We start from the raw sequence: 7,794 nt of genomic DNA, 5'->3' as shown, positions 1-7,794 counted from the left end.
TACCTACCTACCTATACACACACACACACACACACACACGCACAAGGAATAGCTTACATATAAACTATATAGAAGAAAAGCCTGTCAATAGTATCCATCTTCTGCACCTGTATAGTGATTGATGTGTCCGTGAAATGATGATGGAGAAAGAGAGAGAAAAAAAAAAACATACACGTCTTGTCCAGGCAGATTAGTTTACCTCGAGGCGGGCACACACACACACACACACACACACACGTTTCTGTCAGTCACTTCATCCTCGTTACCTTATTATATTTTATTATTACACTCCACTGGAAGTACCCTGCATTGGAGTAGGTGCGGGGTAGGGAACGGTCTAATTATGAAGGAGTAGAGCTAAACCAGTGTAAGCTATAGAGCCTTTCTGTGGAAATATGTGGCCAGCTGTGCTATGCCTAAGTTCATTGGTGGGTGTAGTAAGGTAGTACACGAAACTATGCCTTTCCCTCAGGGGCAATAGGGCTAAGAGTGTAAATGATGTGCGTGTGTGAGACTGCCACCCAGGAGTACAGATAGGCAGAAAGATTTATTTTATTTAACTATTATTTTCGTATATCACTACCCTTGTTATATTGCTGCTGCTTTTGCTTCTGTTATTTAGGATCCCAAGACTGCTGCACGCCTCCCACGTCGAGGCAAGGGCTGGCTGTGATCTGTGTGTCACGACTTGTCTTTTAAAAATTAACCAAATCGATGTCCTTTTCTAGAGGTCACCGTCTTCGCCTCGTTAATACGCCATGTGTTACTCCGTGCCATCCTTTCTTCCTGCTGTTAATGATGAACACTGCCAGAATTTTTTTTTTTCTTTTTCACAAGCATTACTTTAAAAGGCTACAAAGGTAATTAATACGGAGGAGCTTTCCAATTTATGATGCAGAATCTGTGTTAAAATACCGCTAGAATGATGGAAGTACTCGTGACAACACCAAATAACTTCCACTAGAGCTGCAACAAGTTGAGATAAGACACCAAGAGAACACATAGTAAATTTCACGAGAGCCGTAACAAGTAGAGATAAAACAGTAAAAAAAAAAAAAAAAAAAAAAAAAAAAAAAACACCCAGTAACTTCCACTAGAGCTGTAACAAGTAAAGATAAGACACCAAGAGAACACACAGTAACTTCCACTAGAGCTGTAACAAGTAGGGATAGAAGCTGAGATGTTTGAGAGTACGTACCCTGGCTTGTTATATTCAATGAGCTCCAAATATATTGAATAATAATCTCCTCTGCAAGCGTGTGGCGGCCGCCTGATATACTGAAAGGCCAGTACTCAGTCCCCAGCCAGTATGATACCTCGATACAAACACTATATTGTTATTCTCCTCTCTATCTCTCCGGTGTTCCTCCTCATTTCTATCCTCTGTGACATAAGGTGTACATCAGTAATGCCATTAATTTACCAGTATTTCGATTATTTGGGATACATTTAGCCGAGAATGAGGCGAAAAGTATATTGTGCAATGTCATTTTGTCTTTCTTTTTTGACAGCTATTTTCCACTACTTAGATATTAAATTAGGTCGTGAATTATTAGTGAAAATATTAATTACCTTTTTTTTCTTTTCCACCAGTATCTTCAGTACACACATCTGCGCCTCACAAACCCACGCTCATCACACACACACACATCAATCCACACCCATGTCATCACACACGCCCACCCTAACCCATCCATTACGCCCATAACGTCTCATACACCCACCTACGCCCACTTATCACACCCACACTCTCCCATACACCTTCCCACAACCCTCCCATCACACCCAAAACCTCCCATACGCCCACACACCCATTATCACACCTATAGCTTCTCTTTTACCCATCCATCACAATCATACCCTCCCATACTCCCATACGCAGTTATACCCACAGCCTCCCATACATACCGATTAACTCTTGCATTAAGGAGATGGACAGAAGAAGGTTGAGATAAAGTAACGTGATGCAAGTATGTGGTGGTGCATCAGTAGTCTAGCTTCCTTCTTCTCTAGTGCAGGATACCACAGAGGGTCAGGAAATTAGCCAGGTGAGACGCCTAGGTGAATTGCTTACCCTACCTGCGAGCGGTGATCCCATATCTTGATCCCGTCTCCTTCTGGTGCGCTCCTGTGTCCCTTTTCCACAGCTGTATAGGCCACCCAGCGCAGCTCTGGATTGTATTCGGAAACACCTCTGCGCTGCACCTCGATTAGTTTCAAATGCCTCTTTCTAGTTTTAAGGATATTTTATGGTTCTGGTGACAGGGTATTATAATGGAGCCTCTTAAATCATTATTCACTTTATTTTAGTACACACGTAATATTAAACCACATTAATTGTTGTTTACAGCAATTATTTATAAATTCTTATATTTAATTTTCTTGAACAGGACAGCCAGTTAACCAACTCATTCGAAACTATGATCACTATCTACATTGCGTAACGCTGAATTATAAATCCTAACAAACAAACAAACCTGAAACTCAGCTCAAACTTATATATTTAATCAATTTTCAATCAACTACAGACGATTTAATGCGCTCAGGGTGATTAGCAGTGAGAAAAATATATTATCGTTCAGTATTGTTATCAAGTATGCAAGGAATCGGACGAAGAGAAGGCGGCAAATCAGGAAATTCAAACTTGCCGGGTCCTTCTTTTCCCAGCAGAGCTTGAGGTAGGCGGACGTGTTCAGGTGAGTCTCCTCGACACGCGCCTAACTACTACCTTTAAAATCCATGTAACCAAACCAAAATCAAGCTGAGATACTCCATACATATTTCCTAACATTATTAATATCTATATGCATGTAGGTATTGAGGTAGTTAAGGGCGATAGAGAAGTTACCTGTAGGAAGACGTGACATGGAGGTGAGAAGGTAATGCGTGACAAGATGGTGTTGGTCAAGTTATCATTATTCCTCACATAGGGGTTGTATTTACTTGTTAGTGGTGCGCCGTGGTGGTTAAGATATTGGGGAGTGTTTTGGCGTGAATGATGGACGTGAGGGAAGGAGGATGACTATAAAATGGGCGGGTTAAGATGTGCGTGAGGAAGATTCGGCAAGTGAGTTACGTCCGATGGCGGTCAAATGTGCCGTCATGGATTTTTTTTTTTTTTTTTTTTGAGCAATGCAATTAGCTAGCCTTAAGAATTATTCAAACCTGTCATTGTTACGTATTCGCTTTATATGTATATTTTTCTTTTTTTTTCACGCTTTTTCTCCTTCCCGCTCGCGCCGCCCCGCCACGTTTAAGTCACCCATTATCGTACTTGGGGTATTGTGACGGTTATGATTTTATACCATCAGGAAATTATGCAATGTTTCGGATAAATCACAATACTGCGTTTGGTAGTCTCGTTTGCTATAACGGGACATTTTTAAACCGTTTCCCGCTTAATTTTTTCTTTGCATTTACTTCCTTCCTGCCACAATCTCAGCATATTGTTGTTCTTACAGAGTGCTGCTGAAGTGTGTGTCTAGTGATGTGCGGTGACGTGCAGTGTTCTCGATTCAAAGGGAAGGCTAACTTTGGCCCTCGTGTCACTGTTGCCCCACCCTGCCCGTGGGAGTTTGGTGGACCTAGCGCAGCACTGAGTGGGGCTGTCAGGTAGCAGGCAGTTCATTGGGATTGCCTGCAGCTCCACTTCCTCCACATCAGCTCTGTGCCAGGGATGCCAGGCTCCTGCCATCGACACAGTAAGTATTTCGTCTTGTGTTGGATGAAAGTTGATGGCAAACAATTTTTGAGTTAGTGAATTATGATATATTTTCGGGTTAAGTACTTAGGGTAGTCAGGAAGTCAGCATGGTATATAAAGTCAATGAAGATATAATAGTATGCCTTGAAATATGCAACTGTGTATGCTACAGGGAATTTTGAACCTCATGACGGAATACTTGAGGTCTACAGTGCCACCTAGTCCAGGCTACTAAGATCACAATGACCCACGTGGACCTTTGGTGGCCTTGATCAGTTAGGAAATTAATGTGTTTCGGTAGGATGAACTTGTATCAAGTTTAGGCATCAATATTTTGTTTACAGTTGTCAAGGTGGAATTTTTAATTGTTACAGAAGCTGGTGTGCTGGAGGAACTCTGCTCCAGCACTGAAGCACGTGCGCCTCGTCTCTTCAGTATTGGCAAGTGTATATTGTCTGTTAGTGATCCATGACAAATTGTCGTGTTATAAGTTTGAGTTTATTTGTCTCTAAAGCCTATAATTTATCTGAATCAGAGGAAGACCATATGATAAATTTCCGCTCAAAAGATTATTGGTTTGGTCCCCGCAAATTTTCCCTTACAGTAACATAGTCAAGTTTATTTTGTGCGACGTTCGAGTGATTGTCTACGTTGAAAAAAAAAATTACGTCAGATGTGTTATATGTACGTAAGCATTGGGTAGGATTATTAAACTGTATATTTATTTCAGGTAAGTACCCCCTTTTCAAGCCATCGCGGGACAACGTGGGACAGCGCGGGAGCTCCAGCATCAGCACAAATTGTGCAGCACAAACTATGCAAAATGTACGGTAAAGTTTTCTTTTTTGGCGTTAGGATATCTAATCTCTTGCCTTTCAGGTAACATTAATCTGTCCAGTCTTTGCCTTTCAGGTACCACTAACCCTTAATTAAGTCTTTGCGGGCCCTTCCAGTTAGTTTTGTGTCATGTAGCTTCAGGAGGATGCAGGAATACCAGGGATGAAGATATCCCGCATCAGCTTCTGCTATTTAAAAATGTAAGAAAGATAACCCAGTGTTTCATAAAGTGCAAATAACAGTGCTTGTTGATAAGTCATTTATTAAATGCAGCAAATTTATTGCAGGATTGCGTACAACGAACACTGCTTCAAGCCAACTTCATGATAGCCAATCAAGAATAAGACCAACCTGGAGAAATATATTTCCAGAGAATGCTTAATTCTCCCTGTTCTGTGAGATGGAGAGGAACAAGAGAAAACAGATGAACATGGTGGGTGCAACTACCTTAATAATATCAAAGGTACTCTTAAGGATTAGAACTGCTCGTATTTTTTTCTTCCTTCAACTCCAACAGTTGGGGTTCCGGTTGGGATGCATATGTATCCTTTACAATAGCACGTAAAGTAAGTAAATATTGTTTGAGTCTTAGTTCAAACGAAATTTCCCAGACTTTTTAACCATGATTTTTTTTTTTTTTAAGATTATTAATTATTATTCCACTTCAGGTAAATTACCAAATCTGTATTAAATAGGTAATACAGTTCCCTTTAAAAATTGTTTTGGTGGTGCTTAGATAAGGAAGCAGCGAGTCCGGTGGCCATGTCAAAAAAAAAAAAAAATCAAGTAATACTGGAGAGTACAAAGGGGAGGATTGAATTGGAGGTAGAGCAAGGAAGTTCTGAAAGAGGCTTATATACTTTTTGGTTTCTCATACCTCATGAATGGTCACACTGCTATTGCACTGCGCAGTTTTCTTACCTCCACGGATGGGCACCATTGGTGTTACAATACTGCGTTGCCTTACTATTTGAGATACTTAAGTTTGGCCCATGAAAGGTCAAGCAGAGTTGGCCCTCCGCTCCCTCCCAGATGCCCTGGTTTTCCATTTCTCGCACTACTACTGAGTGTTATGGTAACTGCTGGACATTCTGGCATGTGGCAGATCATTCAACCAGGTGTTCGGCCTCCTCTTGGGCTTAAAACTAATGTCACTGGCATTCCTGAATTCTCTGGACAGGCAGCTGAAAAGCCTTGGCCAATTTTGGGTGAGAGCTATGGAGCAGTGTCTTCACCTGATGCAAATCAGCCTGGCTTCCCTAAATGTTGCAGAGTCGGCATCTTCTGGGGTGATTGTTCACTGTTATCCCTACATTAAGGCCCTCTAGGAGTATTTATCTCTCTCCTCCCTTGCAGAGAGTATAGAATTAGATGTGTTAGTCTCTCCCAGCAGTTCATCTGCTGTGAAGGTCCTTTGTATGGTTTCTGGGGCTGCTATTTCCTTAATTTTATGTGAGGCCCGGGGTGGCAGCAGTATTCCAACCTGGGTAAGGCTCACCAAGAGGTGAGGGATCAGCCAATGCATTGCACCAGGGCCCATGGGATCGTGTGGGGACCCCAAACTGTTCCTGCGCCAGCATATTTCTGTTCTCTTGGCAGCCCTGGTAGCACTCGTGGGTGTAATTAACTTCCAAAAGTTGTAGGGGACAATAACAACATTAGAGTTGACAGCTGTGGTGAGCAATGAGAATCAATATATTTATTAATCATTTATTCTTTACAAGATTACCAACTGTTGATTATTGCTATATTTAATGTCCTCTTCCACATATGTGGTCTGATTTAGTTAAGTAAAAGTTGGGGGCAACAAAACCTATGATATCCCCCCAATTCAAAAATTGAGGGGGACATGTCCCCTCTGTCTCCTTCCCCCATGGTAGCACTAAAAATTTCCAGTGTTTAAGGTTCTTTGTGTCCATCCACTCATGCTTCTAGCCATTAATGCAATGTTGGCAATGTGTTCCATCTCCAGATAGGTCACACATTTCACCCGTGGTTGTATACCTAATGTCCCAGGAAACACAGCCAAACTGTAATGATTGCTTAGACACCCTTACAGTGTGACACTGGTAGTGTCCCAGTCTGGTGGACCTGTGAGCAATACCTCTTCTGTTGTTGTGGTGAAGATGTGACTTTCTGCATCTTGCTGATACTTAGAGAGAGGTGTTAGAGTGGTGGTGACAGTGAGGCAGCTCTGGTGTAGGTGAGTACTAGGCAGAAGCTCTTAAACATTTGTAAACTTATTGGAGGATGTGGGTTGTGTGGTAGCCTCATTTTAGGTAAGAAAAATGTTTAACAGTGACTGCAAGAAATGTAAGGTGGTAACACCTCACTACCAAGGAGTAGCATGTGTAAGGTGCTATGATTGGTACCATGTGGAATGTGTGGGGCTAAAGGGGGCAGGAGATAGGATCCTCAAGAATAAGAACCTCTTGTTCCTGTGCAGCAGGTGTCTCTTCAGGGGAGGAGGAATGGAAGGCACTCACTGTGAGAAGTGAGGAGAAGGGCTCCGAAACGGAGGTGGCCAGGGAGGACGCCCCTAGGAGTGACGCCAGGTCTGCCAGAGGGGAAGAGGAAGGCCAAAGCAGGGAGATGAAGGATTCTAGGCTCCCTACTGAAGTGAAGGACCAACCAAAAGAACTCCAGGACCACACTTACTGTGAAAAGACTGGGAAGAAGGAGCAGGTAGGGCCAGATGAAGGAGAGCAGGATTGTGAGGAGAGGCATGTGGCCACTAGACAGGCTGTGGGATGTGCCAGTAGGGTGCAGGAGAGCAGCAGTGGTAAGGTCAAGAAGATAGACCAGGATAGGAAGGATCATTACAACAGAAGGAAAGAGAAGGACAGCAACTGGATGGAGCTGAGGGACAATGCCAAGCCAAGGACAGGGACATGAATGGGAGTAGGACACCACTCCTGGAGAAAGATACAGGAAGGTAGAAGGCCAAAGCTGAGGACACAGGGGAAGGCAGGAGGGAGAGTATGGATATTCAGAGATAGTCTCATGAGGGGAGTAAGTAAAGAGATCTATATGTTGTCAAAAGGTGGATATAAGGTAATGGACAAGAGTATACCAGGGGCCAACATCAGGGTCATCCATGAGGTAGTGAAGAAACACCTCAGGGAAATGGGACCCGAGTAGCTGGTGGTGATCGAGGGAGGAGGGAATGGCTTGGAGGAGATAGGAGAAAAGGAGACAGTGCAGTGGATGGAAGAGATAGTTCACATGGTAAAGAAGATAGATAGACAAGAGGCC

At 42.9% G+C, this 7,794-nt stretch overlaps 1 long non-coding RNA gene across 1 annotated transcript; it reads left to right on the top strand.

The window, feature by feature from the left end:
* The first annotated feature begins 2,460 nt into the window (after positions 1-2,460).
* LOC135104307 (uncharacterized) lies at positions 2,461-7,125 on the top strand. The gene is made up of 6 exons (XR_010270372.1): positions 2,461-2,696; positions 3,462-3,701; positions 4,077-4,142; positions 4,433-4,739; positions 4,827-4,972; positions 6,986-7,125. It is a non-coding gene; the product is annotated as an uncharacterized LOC135104307 (long non-coding RNA).
* Positions 7,126-7,794: the final 669 nt, after the last annotated feature.

Source organism: Scylla paramamosain, chromosome 10 (assembly GCF_035594125.1).
Source record: "Scylla paramamosain isolate STU-SP2022 chromosome 10, ASM3559412v1, whole genome shotgun sequence".
NCBI lineage: Eukaryota > Metazoa > Arthropoda > Malacostraca > Decapoda > Portunidae > Scylla > Scylla paramamosain.
Note: the sequence above shows the minus strand (reverse complement) of the source record. Positions and strands in the feature narration are given on the sequence as shown.